This window comes from Bos mutus, chromosome 1 (assembly GCF_027580195.1).
Source record: "Bos mutus isolate GX-2022 chromosome 1, NWIPB_WYAK_1.1, whole genome shotgun sequence".
NCBI lineage: Eukaryota > Metazoa > Chordata > Mammalia > Artiodactyla > Bovidae > Bos > Bos mutus.
In genome coordinates, this window is record NC_091617.1 from 109,631,478 (window position 1) to 109,651,772 (window position 20,295).

General features: G+C 39.7%; 1 long non-coding RNA gene across 1 annotated transcript in view; it reads left to right on the top strand.

The window, feature by feature from the left end:
* Nucleotides 1-14,393: 14,393 nt before the first annotated feature.
* LOC138990714 (uncharacterized) overlaps nt 14,394-20,295 on the top strand; it is a 49,774-nt gene continuing 43,872 nt past the window's right edge. The window contains exons 1-2 of the long non-coding RNA XR_011466803.1: nt 14,394-14,882; nt 16,486-16,598. This is a non-coding gene — a long non-coding RNA (uncharacterized lncRNA). The remainder of the gene's footprint in view (nt 14,883-16,485; nt 16,599-20,295) is intronic.

Genomic DNA, 20,295 nt, shown 5'->3' on the forward strand with positions numbered 1-20,295 from the left:
AATATAGCCAATATTTTATAATAACTATCAATGGAATATAACCTTTAAAATTGTGAATTACTATGCTGTACACCTGAAACATATAATTTTGTACATTAACTATATCCCAATAAAACTTTTTTCAACCAATGACATCAAATACTAAACATGCAGAGAAACTGGATCACTCATACACTGCTGGTGAGGATGTAAAATGTTACAGCCCTCTGGCAGTGTTTAGAAAACTAAACATGCAACTACCAAACAATCTAGCAATTGTACTTGAGCATTTGTCCTATGAAAATAAAAACACAAGTTCACATAAAAACCTGTACACTAATATTTACTGCAGCTTTATACATAATAGCCCCAAACAGGAAAAACTCAGATGTTCTTCAACAGGTTAAATAAATTGCAGTACATTTATATCATGGAATGCTACTCAGCAACACAAAGGAATTAACTACAAATATAAGCAACAATATGTGTAAAACTCCAGATAATTACACTGATTCAAAAAAAAACAAACTAATCCCAAAGACTACATATTGCATAATCCCATTTTTATAACATTCTTGAGGTGACAAAATTATTGGGAGACCAGATCACTGGTTGCTAGAGGTCATGAATTGGGGGTAGGATAGTGGAGGCACGTGAAAGCAGAGGTTGAGGTGAATGTAGCTATAAAAGGGCAACATGAGGAATCTTTGTTGTCACAGAATCCTTAACTGTGTCAGTGTCAATGTCTGGTTGTGATATCTAGTGGAGTTTTGCCAGATGTTACCATTGGAGCAAGTTGGGGGAAGGGTACATGAGATGTCTTGGTATTTCTCACAACTGCTTGTGAGTTTACAATGATCTTGAAATAAAAGGTTTGGTTTCAAAATAATAAAATATAAATAAAGCTGGTAATAAAATGCTAGAGATTAATCCACAGAGAAATTTCAATAAGCAATTTTAAGAAGTGTTGTCTTCATATACAAATTATACATGACATGACTATGTTTAGATTTAAATATACCTCCAAAGTATATTTACCCTAACACCTATTTTTCTAGAAAACTTCACCTTAGTAAATTCTGGGACTCTCTATGGCCAGGCAGCAAAAGTATTTTGGACTGCTGCTGCTGCTGCTGCTGCTAAGTCGCTTCAGTCGTGTCCGACTCCGTGTGACCCCATAGATGGCAGCCCACCAGGCTCCCCCGTCCCTTGGATTCTCCAGGCAAGAACACTGGAGTGGGTTGCCATTTCCTTCTCCAATGCATGAAAGTGAAAAGTGAAAGATAAGTTGCTCAGTCATGTCCAACTCCTAGCGACCCCATGGACTGCAGCCCACCAGGCTCCTCCATCCATGGGATTTTCCAGGCAAGAGTACTGGAGTGGGGTGCCATTGCCTTCTCCGGTATTTTGGACTACAAATTAACAAATACAGACTTTTCAATATTCATAGTTATTTTTTTTTTTTAAGTTTTCCCTAATGAACTCTCTTGGGTCACAATATTAAGTGAACAGTCTCTTCAAAAATTATATAGCTTCTTATGTTTTTTGTAAGTTTCAAAACTACAATTGCTTAAAAAGACACATATACCCCTACACATATAGACATATCACTACTTTTCCAGGATAATAGCGCTAATGTTTCAATGATATTCTCTCCTTTTCCTCTACTTTAATTCAACACAAAATCTGATCCTAGCCACAGTGGCCCAAAATGACCTAGAAAATTAAGTTTATTTTCTCTGGCAATGACAACCTGTGCTTGGAAATATAAAACTGTTATTCTGAATAAATTTCAAAGTTCCAAAGTACTAAAATTACTGAAACAGGACAAAATGAGCTGTTGCTGGTAGGGAAAGGGATTGTTATCCCAGAAAGAACAGTGTGCTCTCCAGCCCTTGCACTGCCACTTCTGTATTATAAAATAAACAACTCTGGTCTCTTTATTTTACTTTGTGTCCTGTGATAATAAATATCTCCTGAGGCTAAAATCCCATTAAAAGTGCTCATTCTGTCACCATTAAAAAATAACAAGAGATCAGTCCTACTTTTGCAAAATAACTGAGTTTTCCACTGATTTGTTGAGGTTGTTCTGACTTCTGTGTATATCTTCTAGCAAAAACAGCAAAAAGGAATATTACTCATTGTTCTTCTTTCTAAAAAGACTCCATATGTTTCTGAAATAGGTGCACATTCAGGAAGGGAAGAAATATATAATTATTATTTTGCTAATCTATAAGTGTTTTAATTTTAATTGTGGCAATAAAATACTAAACACAAAGTGTACTATCATTACAAGTGCATTCTGCTTTCAGTCTGCTAGATGAAAATTCCAGCAAAGCTGCTACTTATTGGAAGTCAGAAACAGGCAGGAGTCAACTTTGTCTAGAGAGTATATTTAGAGATATAGTCTAAGTACATAAAGAAGTAAGCTGTAGAGTCCAGCAGCAGACAAAGGGGATGAGTATGGTCTTGCCTTCCAGCCCATTAGTCTGTTTGACATCTTCTGCTACTTGTGGAGATGGGAATCTGAAATGTGTTTATGCTCGGTCAGAAATTGTGATAAAAAAACAAAAAGATCTGGGAGTGGTTGTCAAAAGATTATCTTTTTCTTTCTTCCTTAAGATTTCCTAAGAAGATAAGACTAGTGGCAAGAGGATTTAACAATCTTCTCTTTCTAATAAGGTAATGGACTAACTAGAGCTTAGTATTATCGGTATTCTCCATACTTTTCCTTTGTTGGCCATCTCCCCCACCACATTTATATTCTCTTGCAACTCTTATCTACTGCTACCTATTTTACTAGTGTGTGTACAGTGTAGTACAGTCATTTCCATTTCCTTTATCATATATCTTTCGAGTAATTGATCAACCATCCTATTTCCATATTATACAGCAAAAGTACAGAAAGAAAAATACTTCCCTCACTTCTCTTTCCTGATTTCTACCTAACCTTTCTTGCCTACACACAGCAAAAAAAAAGGAAATACAGCAGGGGCTTCTCTAGAAAGAAGCCATTAGTATTAGTCACTCAGTCCTGTCTGACTTTTCGCAACCCCATGGACTGTAGCCTGCCAGGCTTCTCTGTCTATGGGATTTTCCAGGCAAGAATACTGGAGTGGGTTGCCATTTCCTTTTCCAGGGGATCTTCCTGACCCAGGGATCGAACCCAGATGTCCCGCATTGCAGGAAGATTCTTTACCATCTGAGTCACCAGGGAATCCCCTAGAAAGAAGAGCCAGCATAAAAACTAACGTAAAAAGTTAACAAAAGAACAAGAAAAAAAGCCTCTAAAAGTCTTCTGTGTCACTGTACACTGATCCACCCATCCTCATTCTTATCCCATAAAGAAATATAGCACAATTTCCAAGTCATTATGAAAGCCTAAGATTTGTTTTATCTTAATAATGAAATCCCTGGTGGCTCAGATGCTAAAGCATCTGCCTACAATGTGGGAGACCTGGATTCTAGCCCTGTGTCAGGAAGATCCCCTGGAGATGGAAATGGCAACCCACTCCAGTACTCTTGCCTGGAAAATCCCATGGACAAAAGAGCCTAATAAGCTACAGTCCACGGGGTTGCAAAGAATCAGACATGACTGAGCAACTAAACTTTAATAATGAAATGGTTCTGATCTGAAGTACTCTTATTACTATTATAAGCTTATATATCTGTTTAATGTGCTTGCATATAGAATGATGTATGCAAGCTGACTAAATAAATATGCTTTAACCAGTTACATTATGGACAATCTAGAGGAATCAAATATTAGGTAAGAAAACGAGTAACTGACATTCCCAAAACAACCTCTAACAGGCTGTGGGATGCATGTGCATACTTTTGGTTGCTTTATAATCAAGTACCCAAAACAGTGTCTGGCACACTACAGGCACTTGATAAATACTTGTCGTACAAGTGTATCTAACTTCAGTCTGAAAAAGTGCAAAGATGCACTTTACAGGCTAAGCATTCAGCAGACCAAGGGCTACAATCAACTCACTTGTCCAGGGCCTTAGGCAGCTAAGCTACTCCTGGCCTCCCCACCTCTCTGCATTAAACAGACAGCTCCCTGTCATTTAAGATTTGAGAATATATGTGTATTTAAAAATGATTGGTTTTAGCATTAAAAAAAAATTTACTTATATAAGTACCTTAAACAAGAAAAAAACCACATTCTTCAACTTATTAAAAACTCTGTTAAAGACATACTCTTTCATGCATTTAAAACACTGAAGTTGTTAAACATTCTCTACCCTGGCCAGTATTTTTTCTTACCAGTGAGCTTTTGTTCACTTAGCCCAGAATAACCTTTTCCCTGTCTGTCTCTAGGAGTACTTCGCTTTCAAGGGCCAATTCCAGTTCTATTTCCTGCATAAAGATCCTCCCTTGACCATCATGATACTCAAGGATTCCTCTTCCCACTTTCTCTATTTTCAGAAAAGATAGTATCTTACATGACATTTAAATCAAACATTGTCTTTAGGGTCTTTTTTTTTTTTCATGTCATTATATATCTGCTTCCTAATAGATGACTGGTATCTGAGTATGGGTATTATTTCTTGCAGATTGTTTTGTTTCTTTTTATGTCTACCACACCAGCTAGTAGTACATGGAAAGAAATCATCTGAGAGAGTGTGAGGACACTCCATGTATTCAAACACATCTAGGTACCATTTCTCAAGTAAGCATAGCATAGCTGAGCTCTCTGAACTTTCTCTTACATCTAACTTTAAAGGTGAAGTGAATTAAATGCAATGGTATAAAAGGTTTTTTATGGTAACTGGACTTCCCTTCTAGGACCTGCTAGACTGCAGTTTATATAAATCTAAAGGACATGCAGTAGAAGTAACCATCAAGTTAAATCAATGGCATAATTAATGCTAACAGGCATTACACGCATAAAAGATAAAAATATACCTGAGAGCTGACTGCAGTTTTTAATTAAAAACTAATGGACTGTGATTAATCTTAAACTGACTATAGATTTACCTTAAAAACTGAATGATAAATGAAAGTTAAGGTTTGAGGTTTTAATTCATAATTTGTTAATCAATTTCAAAGAGATATTTTTAATTATGCTGTTAGCAATGTATGTATTGCCACAGTAAATATGGGAGAAATGATTTTGTCTGAGGACAGATATAAATTAACAGGTAGGAAAATAGCATAGCAATGGTGAAAAGAATTGATTGTTAACCAGATTAAATGAGTTGATATCTATAAAAGGCCTTAAAACATGGTAAAAGATAAGAATTAAGGTGAAACTGAAATAGACCCTTTTAGAGAGATACTCTTAAAATTTCTGCATCATAAAAAGTTACAAACTAGGACTTCCAGCTGCCACAATGGATAAGAATCCACCTGCCAATGCAGAGGACATGGGTCTTCCTGATCCAGGAAGATTCCACATGTTGCGGAGCAACTAAGCCCGTGTGCCACAACTACTGAAATCTGTGTGCTCTAGGGCCTGCAACAAAGAGCAGCCCCCACTCCCTGCAACTAGAGAAAGCCCTTGAACACCAATGAAGACGCAGCACAGACATGAATAAATAAAAATTATTTTTTAAAAAGTTACAAACTAAAATTTTTTGTCCTTGGAAGAAAAGTTATGACCAATCTAGACAGCATATTAAAAAGCAGAGACATTACTTTGTCAACAAAGGTCTGTCTAGTCAAAGCTTTGGTTTTTCCAGTAGTCATGTATGGATGCGAGAGTTGGACTATAAAGAAAGCTGAGTGCTGAAGAATTGATGCTTTTGAACTGTGGTGTTGGACAAGACTCTTGAGAGTCCCTTGGACTGAAAGGAGATCCAACCAGTCCATCCTAAAGGAGATCAGTCCTGAATATTCATTGGAAGGACTGATGTTGAAGCTGAAGTTCCAATACTTTGGCCACCTGATGTGAAGAACTAACTCATTTGAAAAGACCCTGATGCTGGGAAAGATTGAAGGAGGGAGGAGAAGGGGATGACAGAGTATGAGATGGTTGGATGGTATCACCGACTCAATGGACAGGAGTGTGAGTAAGTTCCAGGAGTTGGCGATAGACAGGGAGGCCTGGCGTGCTGCAGTCCATGGGGTCACAAAGAGTCCGACGTGACTGAGCAACTGAACTGAACTGAAAATTTCTGTAGTGGTTTACTATTAATTATTTGTTTTGCAAATACATAATACGGATTACTTAACATTTGAAACGGACCCATTTATGTCTTTTATTTTCTGAAAAGCTGCTAGATAAATATCTAAGTATAGTATTTGGCCATTGTTGAAGCCCTTACAAGGGCTCCAAAAACACCTGGTCAAATACCATGCCAGAATTATATATCCAGCTTCTTTCACAGGCTGAACATTTTTGGCACTGAAGTGAATTCTACAGTTTTGACTATTATAATTATTCCCTTCCCCACTCCACCAATTCACTGCAGATCCCCTGACTAAAACAAATATAAAACCTCTGAATGCATTCTCCCATGTTTTAGAATTAATTGTTAAAATTCTAATGTTGTGCTATAATAACATAGTAACATACCTTTTGGATTTCTTCAGGTAATGCATGCATGGGAACATGACGATCCATAATTTCCCAAAATATACTGAAGGAGCTTTGAAGTAAAATAATCTAAAAACATTGATGGTGATAATTAGAATTAAAACAATATGAAGAAAATTTTAAAAAGATCAGTTCCTACAAGTATTTGGGAATCAATGGGTATAACTATTTTCACAGATGTTTGTTTCATCAACTCAATGTTAAAAGGTACAAATGAGGTTTTCTCATGTGGTTATTAGGCCAACAGAACAGGAAGGACCTAGAGAGACTACTGAATTAAAAATAACATTTTCTTTCTTTGGAACTTTATAATTGCAACTTCTGTAGTGGCTTACAACTAGTTATTTGTTTTGCAAATACAGATTAAGGATCACAAAATTTTAAACAGATCCATTTATTTCATTTAAAAGAAAAGTTTTTCCCCTGAAAAGCTGCTGGAAAAAATATCTATAGAATAGTTTAGCAGATAAAAGAAAGCAAGTGACATTAATGCTGGTTTAAATGAAGTACAGGAAAAAATATTTAGAGTTATCAAGTTAAATATGATAGGCAAGCACTGAACAGAAAAGTCACTAAAGCATAAGAAGCCAAGTGCCAATTTTACCAAAAGTGGACATTTATATAATTTTTATGCAGATGTTTTATTTTTAATAATTTTCATTTTATAATAAAACAATTCAATATAAAACTCTATCACTACTTTCATAAAACCACACAAGATTAATGAAGGTGCACTTTGAGTTCTTTTTTTTAATGTTTCCCAAATAAGGAGAAAGAATAAACTGTCCAGTTTCAGGAGTGAGAGATGTTCATTCATATGTATGGGTAAATACAGATACATATATATATACACACATATAAATGGGAAGTGAAGGGGGACAGCAGAGTAAGATAATATAGGCACAATTCCACAGCAGGAAAGACGTGAGGGTCAGGAGCTGTAGACAAGGAACAATCTAGACGTTCCAGGAAAAAAATGTCTTATCTTCCTCATGGGAATGGGGAATTAGCAAAGGCTTCCTGAGGAGGTGAGTGAGGAGGTTTACATTTGATCTGGACAAGATTTTGACAAACAGAGACTAAACAGGCATAGTACTCTATCAGAAAAAGTAACCCCAGCCACACAGCAAGATGTCAAGAAAACTGTAATTGACAAAAGTTCCTGTTTTTTTTAATTGTGTAAGTATTGGTGGAAGGATGGATTTCCAATCCCCCTTGTTAGCAAAGTTCCATGTTTAATGAGCTGCTGTTTAAAATAAATAACTAATGGGCTGTCTTCCAACCTAAAGATAAAGGTAATACAATGTGTATGGACAGAGAGAGTAAAGTTAACTGATGTAGTGAACATTGGCCCACATGGCCAAGTACATAATAATCTGATGTTTGGCAGACTGTCACAGTGATGTGGCAAGAGCTCATTATTCACAGAAAGCTCATTATTCTCATTCCTGTCATTTTACAGTGAGCTCACCATCAGTAAAATAATATGGCTTCATCTTAATGAAACTCTATTGTGAGCAGAATTTTTCCTAAAATTACCAACTAAATTTCCTTTTTAAAATTTCACACCTAAATGTATTTGAGAGCATGAATCTAGTGGCACAGTATTGTTACTGTAAATCTATTCCAATTTTGTGGCCTTACTATACTGAGTGGGAAAAATTGGTAGGTCTGATTACGGAGAAAAAAATTTTAAATCCTGCCATCCAGAAAATTTCCCCACGATGCAGAAAGCAGTTTTATTATCACATAAGCATTTAACTAAACTGTGAGGTACAGCTAATCTAATAAGATTACAAACACAGAAAGAAATCCCACTTTTTAATATAGCCAAGCAGATACACTCCATTACATACATGTTAAGATAAAAGATAAAAAAAAAAAAAAAGATAAAAGATAATTTGTCCTCAAGAGAGCTTGCTATACTCTATTTCATAGTTTGTTTTAAATTCACCTGGTAATTGAAGTGCTAGCTAACAGCGTTTGTTCAAATGAATACATATCTCTAGACAAAGCACTTGGTTACTAGAAGCACTAAACTCCCAAAGTAATATGGAGATATGGGCCCTGTTTCCCTTGATGTTTACATTTTAAAGAAATGGCTCCCAGGTCCTCCAGAAAAATATTCTGGGTCTTCAAAAGATTTGCATACATACATGTTGAAGGAACAGAGGAAGCACACAGCCATAAGAGGTTTCCCAAGAAAGGGATGGGAGAGGTCTCTTTCCCTTTAACAAAAGGGGAAAAAAAGGGTTTTTTTTTAACTTTTAATTTACTTTCATTATTTTGCTTTTTTCTTTTTAAATCAAAGAGGCCCTTTTATTCTCTCACATTACACACTTTCTCGACTCTTCTTCGACATGAGGTGCGGTGATAACCAGCGGTAGCCGCGTAGGTATTTGTGAACCTGCTCTGACAGGATTACAAGGAAGATGTCAAAAATACAGACCCGTCCCTAGTCGTTCACTTCCGATTCCCTGCATGACACCAGTGTCACGCTGGGCCATTAACTCACGTTCAGCTTTCAGGCCCTTCCCTAAAGAACTATTTCTTTAGTGTGAATCACCACAGATGAGGTCAAGGTCAGGTGAAGAGGGAGTTCACGTCTTGAGACATTCTGAAGGGGCAGGATTTTCCAAATAGAAACTAACTGCAAGTACAGCCAAAATCGGCTTGCAAGGGTTTTGAAATCTGTCCCTTTATAACCCCGTTCCCTCGGGACCCGCGGAGGCGGGAAGAAGAAAAGGTGCGGGAATGAGGCCTATCCTAGCCACGCTCTCAGAGAAGAGGGCGCCCAGACGGACGGGCTCGCGAAGACTCGACAGAGGCAGCAGCCGGGGTCAGGGGCAAGGCGCGGGGCCCATTCTCCGGGCGCGGCACCACGGCTCGGCTTTCCGGCTCTGCCCCCGGGGTGCCAGCACGCCTCTTCTTCGGAAGTGCGCGCCGGGACCAGGTCATTCCGGGGCTCAAGAAAGCCTTTCCTTGTCTCTCTCACCTATACTTCGATTCCGCCGGGGGCAAAAGCCTTTCCTGGTCTCCCAGGAGACCGCGCTGCACGTCAGCCTGACGTCAAGGCGCGGTGACGTCACGACACACGCCGCTCGCCAACGCGGAAACAGGACACCCCTGCGCCGCCCCGGGCCAAGTCCTGGGCGGAAGCTTGAAGTCTCCTGGCTGGGGTCAAAGAACGGGCTTAGCATTACGCTGGGTACTGTGAGTGGGAGGCAAGGGATGCTAAGGGCGAGGCAGAGGAGGGCGGGCTGGAGTCGTGGGGGCGGCTGCAGGGATGGAGGGAGACATTTCTAGCCCAGAGGCGGGTTGGAATGACGGTGGCAGAGGTGGAAGACAAAGTCGGTCTACCTCTCACCCCTCAGTGGGGTCGCAAAGAGTCGGACATGACTGAACGGCTGAACTGACTGTGACCCTTTATTGACCCCTGAGATAGAGAAGAAAAAACAAATTCTTACTAGTTTTTGGAGTCTATATAAAGTGATAACCTAGGGCTTTCCACGTGGTTCACACAACTTTGTGTTGTCATGTTAACATTTCAGTTCAGTCGCTAACTCGTGTCCAACTCTATTGGACTGCAGCACGCCAGGCCTCCCTGTCCATCACCAACTCCCAGAGTTTACTCAAGGTCATGTCGATTGAGTTGGTGATGCCATCCAACTGTGCTGCGGTTCATGGGGTGGCAAAGAGTCGGACATGACTGAGCGACTGAAGTGAACTAGGAGTTCAAATGTTTTGTCATCTGTTCAGCAATAAATTGTATACTAAATTCTTTTTAGCCATGAGAATATGATTGAACAAAATTTCCAATGAGACAAGTTAGGCCTTGAAGAAATAAACATCTACTTTCAAATATTCAAAGTCAAGCTCTACAATGAACCCTTTGATGATTGTAAACGTGTACTCTTGTGGCCTGTTCATTACTGATAAGAGCTTCACCCAAAAATGTACTGTGTGCCAACTATGTTAATATTTATCATATGAATATATTGATTTTTAATTGAGATATAACTGAAATACATTAGTTCCAGGTATCCAACAAAATGATTCAATATTTGTTTATATTGTAAAATAAAGGCAATAAGTCTAGTTAACATCCATCACCACACATAAATACATTTTTTTTTTCTTATGATGAGTGCTTTTAAGATATGCTCTCTTAGTTTCTTTCAAAATAAACAGTACAGTATTATTCACTATAGTCACAGTGCTGAAACACTACATCCACAGGACTTATTTTCATGAATATATTTTAAAACACAAAAAGAATAAAGCTTTAACAGTACTCATTTAATACTTTTAATGAATTTGATGCTCAAAATTATTGTACTGACAGTTCTTTAACCTTAGCCTATAAAAATATCAATGAAATCAGACTGAAAATTGATAATTGCCTTATACACTTTAAAAACTTTTTAAAGAACTTGTTTTAATGAAATTATTACTTATTTCTGAGATTTCCATAGATTCTAATGAAGCGTCTAACATTTGTTTTGATAAGTGATTGGCAGCAGTGATTTCATTCTATCTTTATAGAGATGAAGTTCATGTTTCTGTACCTATAATTTTAGGTAACTATGGAATTTATAAGACTCAAGTTAGAGTAATTTTCCTGTCATTTTTTTTTTTTTACATCTCTAGTAATAGGATATTTTAATGCCATTAAATAAGGAGTTGTGGATCATCTGAAAAGTATTTTCCTATGAACTACTGATAAAAAAAATCAAACATTACTATCAAACAGGTGAAAAAGATGAATCATAGTAGCCCTGGTTTGCAAGGGTATACAGAAACTAGCACTCTTTTTTAATTTGTATTTTTGGCTGTGTTGTCTTCGTTGTAGCATGCAGGCTTTCTCTAGTTACAGAATGCACTCTACAAATAACCAAGCATGTGTGATCTTAGTTCCCCAACCAGGGGTTAAACCCACACCTCCTGCATTGGAAGGCAGATTCTTAACCACTGGACCATCAGGGAAGTCCCACAATTAGCACTCTTAAACACTGCTTTAAGATTGAAAAATTAATACATTATGTTTTAAACACCTTGAAATGTTCAAAACTATTATAGTGGGCACCTGATTCTCCCTTCTTCCTTTTGTTCAGGAATCCAGACTTCATCATCCTCCCCTCTGCACCCTCTACCCATAGGCACACATGAATCAGCCCAACTTCAGGAATGATTAGGTCAATTCTGCTGACCACTTTCCCTTTACCAGTGATTTAAATTAGGAATGGGCCTATGACCCACTTCTGACCAGACTCCAAGGGAAGTCGGCTATAAGCTTCTGAAAAATTCTTCCTTACTAGCACAAATACTTAAGGTTCATCACAGTCTTGCTTCTAATGTTTAAAAATCTGAAGTATCAAAATAAAATAAATTATTTATCAAAGAAGAAGATTGTGTGGCTGTTAAAATGATGATGTAGTTTATTGGTGGTGAATGTCCCAATGGATTCTATTCCTTTTTTTATGAAAAAAGGCAAGTTACAAATAGTATTATAAATTTTTAAAATGTATTCCAAATAGCATTCTAAGTGTGTGTTGTGTGTGTGTGAGTGTGTGTGTGTGTATATATACCTTATTACTATCAATGTATATTCTATTAGGATATATATATATATACACCTTATTACTATCAATGTATATTCTATTAGGATATTAAAGGTACCTCACAGAATCAGCAGAAGAGCTAAATAACCAAGCTTCAAGAAAACAGGAAACAGGACTGCTTTGAGAACTTTAGGAACTCTAAAAAGCCATAGAAAGTCTCAACCCTTTGAATCTACCACTTAACTCAAAGTTGGTTCCTTTCTCTTTTACAGTCTCTGTCGGTGGCAGGGCAGTGGTGGCTGATAACCATTTTGAAACCAAGAGGAAATGAGACTTTTATTCCCAACCTCCAGTTAGAAAAATTCCAGGAAATGACTGTTTAGCACACCTTGAGTTATACCCCAATCCCTTGATCAAATCACTGAAACCAGGAGGAGTCAGGTACCAGTCTCCTAACCAATTGTGGTTCCCAAGGAGGCCAGGCTATACAGGATGGTACCTCCCTTTCTAATTACACGTCTAGAAGAGAAGAATCTGAGAAGGGGCAGTTCTGTCCTAGAAGAAAGGAGGAGTGCTAGGAGTGCAAGGCAAATCAAATAAATGTTCTTACCTACAGAAGGGAGAATCTGAGTTAACTGGGAGAATATTTTAAAATGAAAGTGAATCTTGCTATCTTTCCACATGTAGTAAGTTGAAAGGTGAACATATGTATTCTGAAAGAGCCTTCTGGGAGTTTATGTAGGTACCCTAACCCCGGAGAAGCCCCTCTTACATGAGGGTGTGCTACTTGTGTAACGAAAGCGAGTATGAAACTAGGCACCACTGGCCCAAAGGTAATAATAGGGAAATAAACAAAAGTGTAGATCCACCAAATGAAATTTTAAACAAATAAGCTAATATGTAATTTTTTCAGCCGACCCAAGTGGTTTTATGTGTTCAGCTATCTTGGTGTCAATATTTTTGACAAACATTTGAATTATATAAACATATCTGAATGAAAAAAAAATTCCCCCCACATGGTCTTTAGAAGGAAGTTGAATTATGGTGTCCTGTAAAGTCAGTTGTTTTTTTTTTCTTTTTCAAATATCCTTGGACTCTTGAGTCACCATGCAAGAGGTCTCTCCCGTTTGTACGCCATTAAAACCAGGCATCTCTCTCTTCTGGCAAAATAAAGCATTGGCAAGAACGCTTCTAGGAGGAATGATAGTTGCCCAGCATCACGACTCTGTTATTAATCTTTGTGCAGAGTGCACAAAACTTGCGTCCCAAAGCCGCCGTCCTCGCTCTGGTTCCTTCCTGTATAAGCATGTCACACGAACGCACCTGTGTGCCGAGCCTCAAAATGTAAAGCTTTCCTTGGAAAGCTTCCCCAGAACGACTGCTTATTGATAGAGCAGCTCTGGTTCCCAGTTCGTTTAATACATCCTGTCTGAGCGGGTTTTATTACTGAATGTTACCCAGGTTCCGATAACAAGGAGACGCCGTGTCCTCCCGGGTGAACTCACTCCCTGTCCCAGAAATATAGCGTGACTCTCCTCCCCGCTGCGGTTGTAAAAGTGGAAACCCGGCACCGCCCTCCTGCACCTGCGCTCCCGCCCCGCGGCAGCGGCGACGAGCCTGGCTGGGAGGGCTGCCCGGGGCACGAAGTGCGTGCGGCCGCCGGGCGGCGGGTCACGCAACCCCGCGGCCCCGCCCCCGCTGCCTGCGCTCGCCGCTTCCGCGCTAACCCGGGCTTCCTGGCGGGCCCTGCGTCCGCCTCGCGTGCCGGCCCGGCCGCCTAATCCCGTGAGGAATCCCTGATTCCGCCCGGCCCCCGCCGCCAACTTGACCCCGAGCGGCTAATGCCCTCATTTTAACGCCGAAAAGTACTCAGCTCCGCTGCTGTAAGGCAAAGAGCTCGGGCGGCGGGACGAGGGCGAAGGGGAACGCGGTCAAGGAGTCACGAGTCGGCTCCGCGGACCGTTCTCGGCTTCCTGAGCGGCCCCGACGCTTGCTCGCCGCCTGCCTTGCAACCACAGCAGCCTGGCGGCCTTGCACCCTCCCGGTGTTGTGCCCCGGGAAGAGGGTCCCGCGCCCTCCACCCCTAGTACCCCACCGCAGCCCTTTCTGCCGGGAACTCAGGGCGCACGGGAGTCAAGTGGCGCTGCCAGGCGACTGACCCGGTTGACCGGCGCCTTCCCCACACTAAGGGGGTTGGCAGCTGTGTGTTAGGGGGTGGTGAGGGAAGGGCCCTCCGAGGCTGAAAAGAGCGAAGGCTACCGCCTGGGAGGTCAAGTTATTTGTTGACGTCCGGGGGCCGTCTTCCTGCAGCCGGAGAACGCCGGCGGCGTGGTGACGGGCAGGCTGGGCCTCCGAGCGGCGGTGGGGCGCGTCCGCACGCAGGCTCCGGGGTGGGCGCAGCCCCGGCGCCTCTCACGCTACGCCGCGTGCAGGCGAAGCAGCGCGTGTCGTGACGAGCGGCGATGAGCTCAGGCAGTTACCACAGCGTCGGGCTGGGAAGTGCAGCCTGTCACGCAGCCCGGCCTCGGCTGCGCGCCCGCCCTGCCTCGGCGGCCTGGCCGCACCGCCCCTCACGCCAGCTCCGGCAGAGGGAGCTGAGGGTGAAGCAGCCCCTTCTAGGGGACGGGGAGCCAGAGAACATCGTGGAGAATGCAGCTTGCACACTTAGGGGGCTGGATTCCTCGATCAAACCGGTTTGCGAGGCACACACTGATAATGACCTCTGTGAATCACTTGTTCTATACTTTGCCCAGTAGGTAACTGTCTAAAAACCACTGTAACACGGGAACTCAAAGGTCAGTAAAATGTGCCTTTAAGTTGCTTACATTACTTTGTTCAACAGGCAGTGCACACGGCTTGCATATGCATGCATTGGAATACACATTTAATTTATACAGTCAAGTCTGGAGGCATGGTCTGGCAAGAGCGATAATTGTGGATTCAGTACGAGAGTCAGAGTACAAACAGTATGATTACCTAAAAGGACAAATGAACTGAAAAAAAATTGCGACCATGACACGAGGAAGCCATTACATTCATCATTTCATGGTTTTGAACATCTTGTACCAACTCAGCTACAACACACAGCGGAAACTTATAATTAGACACAGAAATCGCCAAGTATTTAGTTGCACCAGGCAAACATTAAAAAAAAAAAAAACAAAAAAAGGCCTTATGTTATAGACACATGATTAACATCCATACTTAAGAGAGAAGTGATCTTTAAATTTTTTTGTATTTCGGTCATTTCCTCAGTATACATGTGACTCGCTGGTAAGTATGTCTCTATGAAACAATTAGGATTAATCACCATGTGCAGAAAAATTTTAAATGTTTGTCATGACAATTTTTTTTTAACATATTGTAATGTTCATATGCTGCAAGTTCAGTGAGGAAGTAGGGACTCGAGCCTAAGTGCTTCCCAAAGGGCATCAAGTGAATGTTTTGAATGAAGAAAGGAATGAGTGAATGAATGAATGTGTACTCAATCCTCTGAGGGTTAGAGCCCTAAACTAAAGTATCTTGAGTGAGTAATACAGCCCTGCCATTGACTCATGTGTGATCCTGGTTTGATGAAAATAATGCTTATAGCATACCTGTTTCACCAGATGTGTGGGGAGGACTATACCTTACTCACCAAAGGTGCTTTGAAATCTTTGGTGGAAGGTGATACATTCAATTATAAATAATACACTGTGATTATGCAACCCCATATATAAAATTACAAAGTAAAAAGTAATGTTTATAAGCATCTTTGCCACCAACTTTTTGTTTGTACTTAGTCTGTCAAGCGGGCTTCCCTGTTCTGACAGTCAAGAAGAATCTGCTTGCATTGCTGGAGAACTGGGTTCTATCGCGGGGTCCAGAAGATCCCCTGGAGAAGGGAATGGCAACCCACTCCAGTATTCTTGCCAGGAGAATTCCATGAACAGAGGAACCTGGTGGGCTTCAGTCCATGGATTCACAAAGAGTCAGACATGACTGGGCGACTAACACTTTCACACTTTCCACAGTCTTATCAAGCACTGAACTATAGGCTGCATCCTTATATACAATGTTTGGCTTGTAGACATTTTATTGTTGGTGATGTTCAAGAGATGTTTTAAATAATTGGTATTTGAGTAGTATTTGTGGTGATGTTATTTTATAAGAGAGTTGAGACTTCTGGCCTATGACGTGCCTAAGAGAAAACTAATTTTGATGACTTTCTAATTTGATCTGTGGAATCTTGAAAGCAAGATAACTCTTGCTTCCTAATGCTCAGTGACTGAATGTCTAGGATTTGAGATATATTTAATCAACATATTAAGGGACCTACTGTGTTTCAGGTATGGCTCTAGGTGTTGGGGACAGAGCAGTAACCAATTTTTAAATGTTTTTGCCTCTGTTTAAATGCAGACCACCTTAGGAATAGGAATATAATATGTACATCTTTGTGTACATATAAAACCTGCTCCTCATCTCAACTTTTAGAAGAAATCTCCTGAGAGGAAAGGAGTCACCATAAAATGGTAAATAGTTTTAAGTTGAATCAGAAGGCAGATACCATACTTAAACAACCTCTCCTATTTAGAGATTCATAAGACAGAACCACCCAGGACTGCCTGTTTTCCATTATTCTTCATATCAAATTTGACTTCATCTTTCTCAGTGCTCTCATCTATGATTGGAAGGCTCTGATACCCTTTCTGCCAGGCCACCATATACATGTGCAGTTTGTTGACTGCATAATGGTGCCTGGCAGAGGAGGTGGGTAGGCTTTGAACTCCATCCTCTAACTTTACCTGCTAAGATACATGTCACCCACCTCAGGAAGTAGTGTTTTTTTTTAAAAAATTTGAACAAAGTACCATAAGGCTCAGGGGCTCTCTGTTATTCCGAGTTCTTAGGCACCTAGCTCTCATCTGCCCTTCGACATGTATTTTCTTACTATATTTAATAGCACTACTCTGTTATGAGTCTCCAGACAGGGAGCACTGGGGGATGGGAAGAAGCCACGGCTGAAGGAGAAATGAACCAACTCCTGTCAGCTTCCGTGCGTGCTGCATGCTAGCTCGCTTCAATCGTGACCGATTCTTTGCAACCTATGGACTGGAGCCCACCAGGCTCCCCTGTCCATAGGATTCTCCAGGAAAAAATACTGTAGTGGGTTGCCATGCCCTCCTCCAGGGAATCCTCTCAATCCAGGGATTGAACCCCTGTCTCCCGCATTGGCAGGCAGATTCTCTACCACTAGAGCCACCTAGGAAGCCCTGTCTGCTTCCAAGATGACCAATTAATATCTGGATCAATGACGATTAGCTGAGGCATGAACGCTGTAGGAAATGTTTTGCAGCAAAACAGAAACAGTGCTGGAGAAACAACCTGACTTTTCCATTTTAGCAAACTGAAAGAACAGTCAACGTGCAACAGTTTGCTTAGTACTGCATTGCAACCCAAGGGCACAATGCCATCAGGCAACATGGCTCAACCTTTTGGCTGAGCTCATTTGTTGGATTTGATATCAGATGATTTGACATAGGCCATATGTCCTGCTGAACCCTGGGCACAGCCTTGCTATTAGCCTTTTCATTATCCGTTGCTAACTTCCCTGTGGTCTGTTGACAGTAGTTCACTGTTGCAAACAATGAATGGTAGAGACCACAGTCAAGATGTAGTGACCTGATTAGTCCAGACTCCTGCAGGGGAAGACGTGCAAATAGATAAGCCCCAACAGGACCTGAAGAACCTTGTGGTTTTGAAATCTTGGGTGGATGGGTCCCGCCCTGTATACGCCTTAAATCTTCTGGTACTTTGAAGGTATAATTATTGCTCAGCAACTCCTGGGATGAGTTAATTAGATCTTTGTATGGTTTGATTATAAAAAACTTACTAAAATGTGCAAATGTGTGCACAATGTAGATATATTTTTAAAACATGGAATTTTATGTTTTTAAAACACGTAAGAGCATAAAAATAATCCAACTGCATTAAAATCTTTTAAAATATAGTCTTTTTCTAATAATAGTTAAGCAGATAGTTTTGTATTAATAGTTTTAACATATAGAAATGTTAAAGCAAATGCAACATATTAAGGAATGTGATTACTCAGAGGAATACAATTTATCATTTCACATATCAAGTAAAAATTCCTAGGATATTTCTTAAATTATTTAACAATTATTTACAAAACCCTTTAGAGAGTATTGCTTTCAGTTTGAAACTATATAAGTTTCAAAGTGGGCAAACAGATAAAAGATTCTATAAACCTTATTCCTACTGAAGATAAGAATAAAAGCAATTGTAGAACTTTACAGACAGAAGACACCTAGTAAATACAGTTTATTATTTTAAACTGATTAATATAATTCCTTACTTGAGACAATAAATGTAGCATGTAATATTGTTTCCTGTTTCAGGACAGAGACTGCTTCTTGTTGATATTTGCATCACTAGTATCACCCAATAAATGGTGATGATTGAATGAATCAATTAATGAATGAGTATGAGAGAAAACTCCTAAGAACCAACTTCAAGCACTTCAATCTAATCCCTAGGCCCTCCCAGTTTCTCTCTTGCTGAGTGTCTTCCCAGATTATTGATGCTTTACGTGAGCAATCAGGAAAGAGGAAGCAATCCAGATGGAAGGCTAGCTGTGGTCAGATGCCTCTGAAATGAACAAAGTATTTGCAGATGTTTCAACAAGTGAAGGGGTTGGGCTGAGTCTAGGCCACAGGAAACAACTTCCACACCTTGGGGCTACTACAATAAAGGTATCATCGCTCACTGACACAGGATTTTGTTGGAAACTTGAAAAGGCACTGGGGTTGGAATGCTGCATGAATCCAGACTTGCCTCAGGAATGCCACAAGTGATCAGAATTAAGTATAGAAATTAATGTGATTTGTAAAAATAGCAGTAAGTTTCATGGCTATCTGGAAATCAAATCCTTTAATCACTTTAGACAAAACTAATGAAACTAGAAGAAACCATCATTGATTTTGAGAGTCTCCTTCTAAATTAGTTGGCCTTTGGCTTTTGGAGAGCAAAGTTCAAATTCCAGTTCCTGTCTGACAGGAAAATAAGTCAGACACAAAGTAGATAGATAGTCTTTTAGACTCCAAACTGAAACAGCAGGGCAGAAAGGAGATCTGAGTCTTGAAGAAACTTTGTTTTTGAAGTTGCAGAATTCAGTCACCTTCTGTGATATTTTTCACTGCCTTTTGAGGCAGTTCACTTTATTTTTAATTAAAAAAAAATTTTTTAGTGCCATCATTTTATTTTGTATCAGGGTATAGCCAATTAACAATGTGATTATTTCAGGTTTAAGGCTGTTCACTTTAGATTTATGATATTTGTCCTTGTTGGCAAATCTATTCAGATGTAAATATGGAACTTTGTATTTTCTAATGGAAAAATTCTAAATTCTACTATGTTCAGTGCGTGTTCTCTTCCAGACCATGTTAAATTTCTAGCGGTGTAGTGGACAGTGGGGCACATGATTATAAGTACCAATTGCTTGATAAGATATTAATAAGATACAAAGCCACCTTAAAAAGCTCAGAACTAGATTCAGCCACTTACTGACTTTGTGCCCTGGTCACATTACTAGGGCTTCCCTGGTGGCTCAGAAGGTCAAGATTACTACCTGAGCCTATTTTCTCATCTCTCACATGATAACGATTGAGGAGGATGGTTTTGTTTTTGGCTTGGTGAGCAAGGAAGAGATTATTTTCTAAAACAATTATCTGAATGCTTGGCAACATTGGATTTGTCCCATAAAATCCTAAACTTTTAAAGTGAGAAGATTTTATAGTAGCATAGCTGTGGACATTTACTGATAGGGTTAAGATTTTTAGTACCCCAAATGAAAGTTTTTTGAAAAATTATAAAGAATAAAAGAAAATACTTGCACTATTACTAAAATTGGGATATTTGGAGGGTAGAGTAAAATTAATTAACCCCAACATTATTAAAGAATTGTACATATATTGCTATTCTAATTGAATTTGCTCTTTTAAAATATTGGGATTCAATATACACAGACTAGATGCTGGCAGCAAATCCTTTTATATATTTTTTTAAAACAAAATAGGTGTATTAGACTTGCTGCAACTCCCTCTTATAGAATTAGAGCAAAGAAGAAACTTAAGTATCATCAAGACATCAAATTCCTCATTTTATGGATGAGGAAATAAATTCCAAGAGGATAATTTATTTTTTTAATTA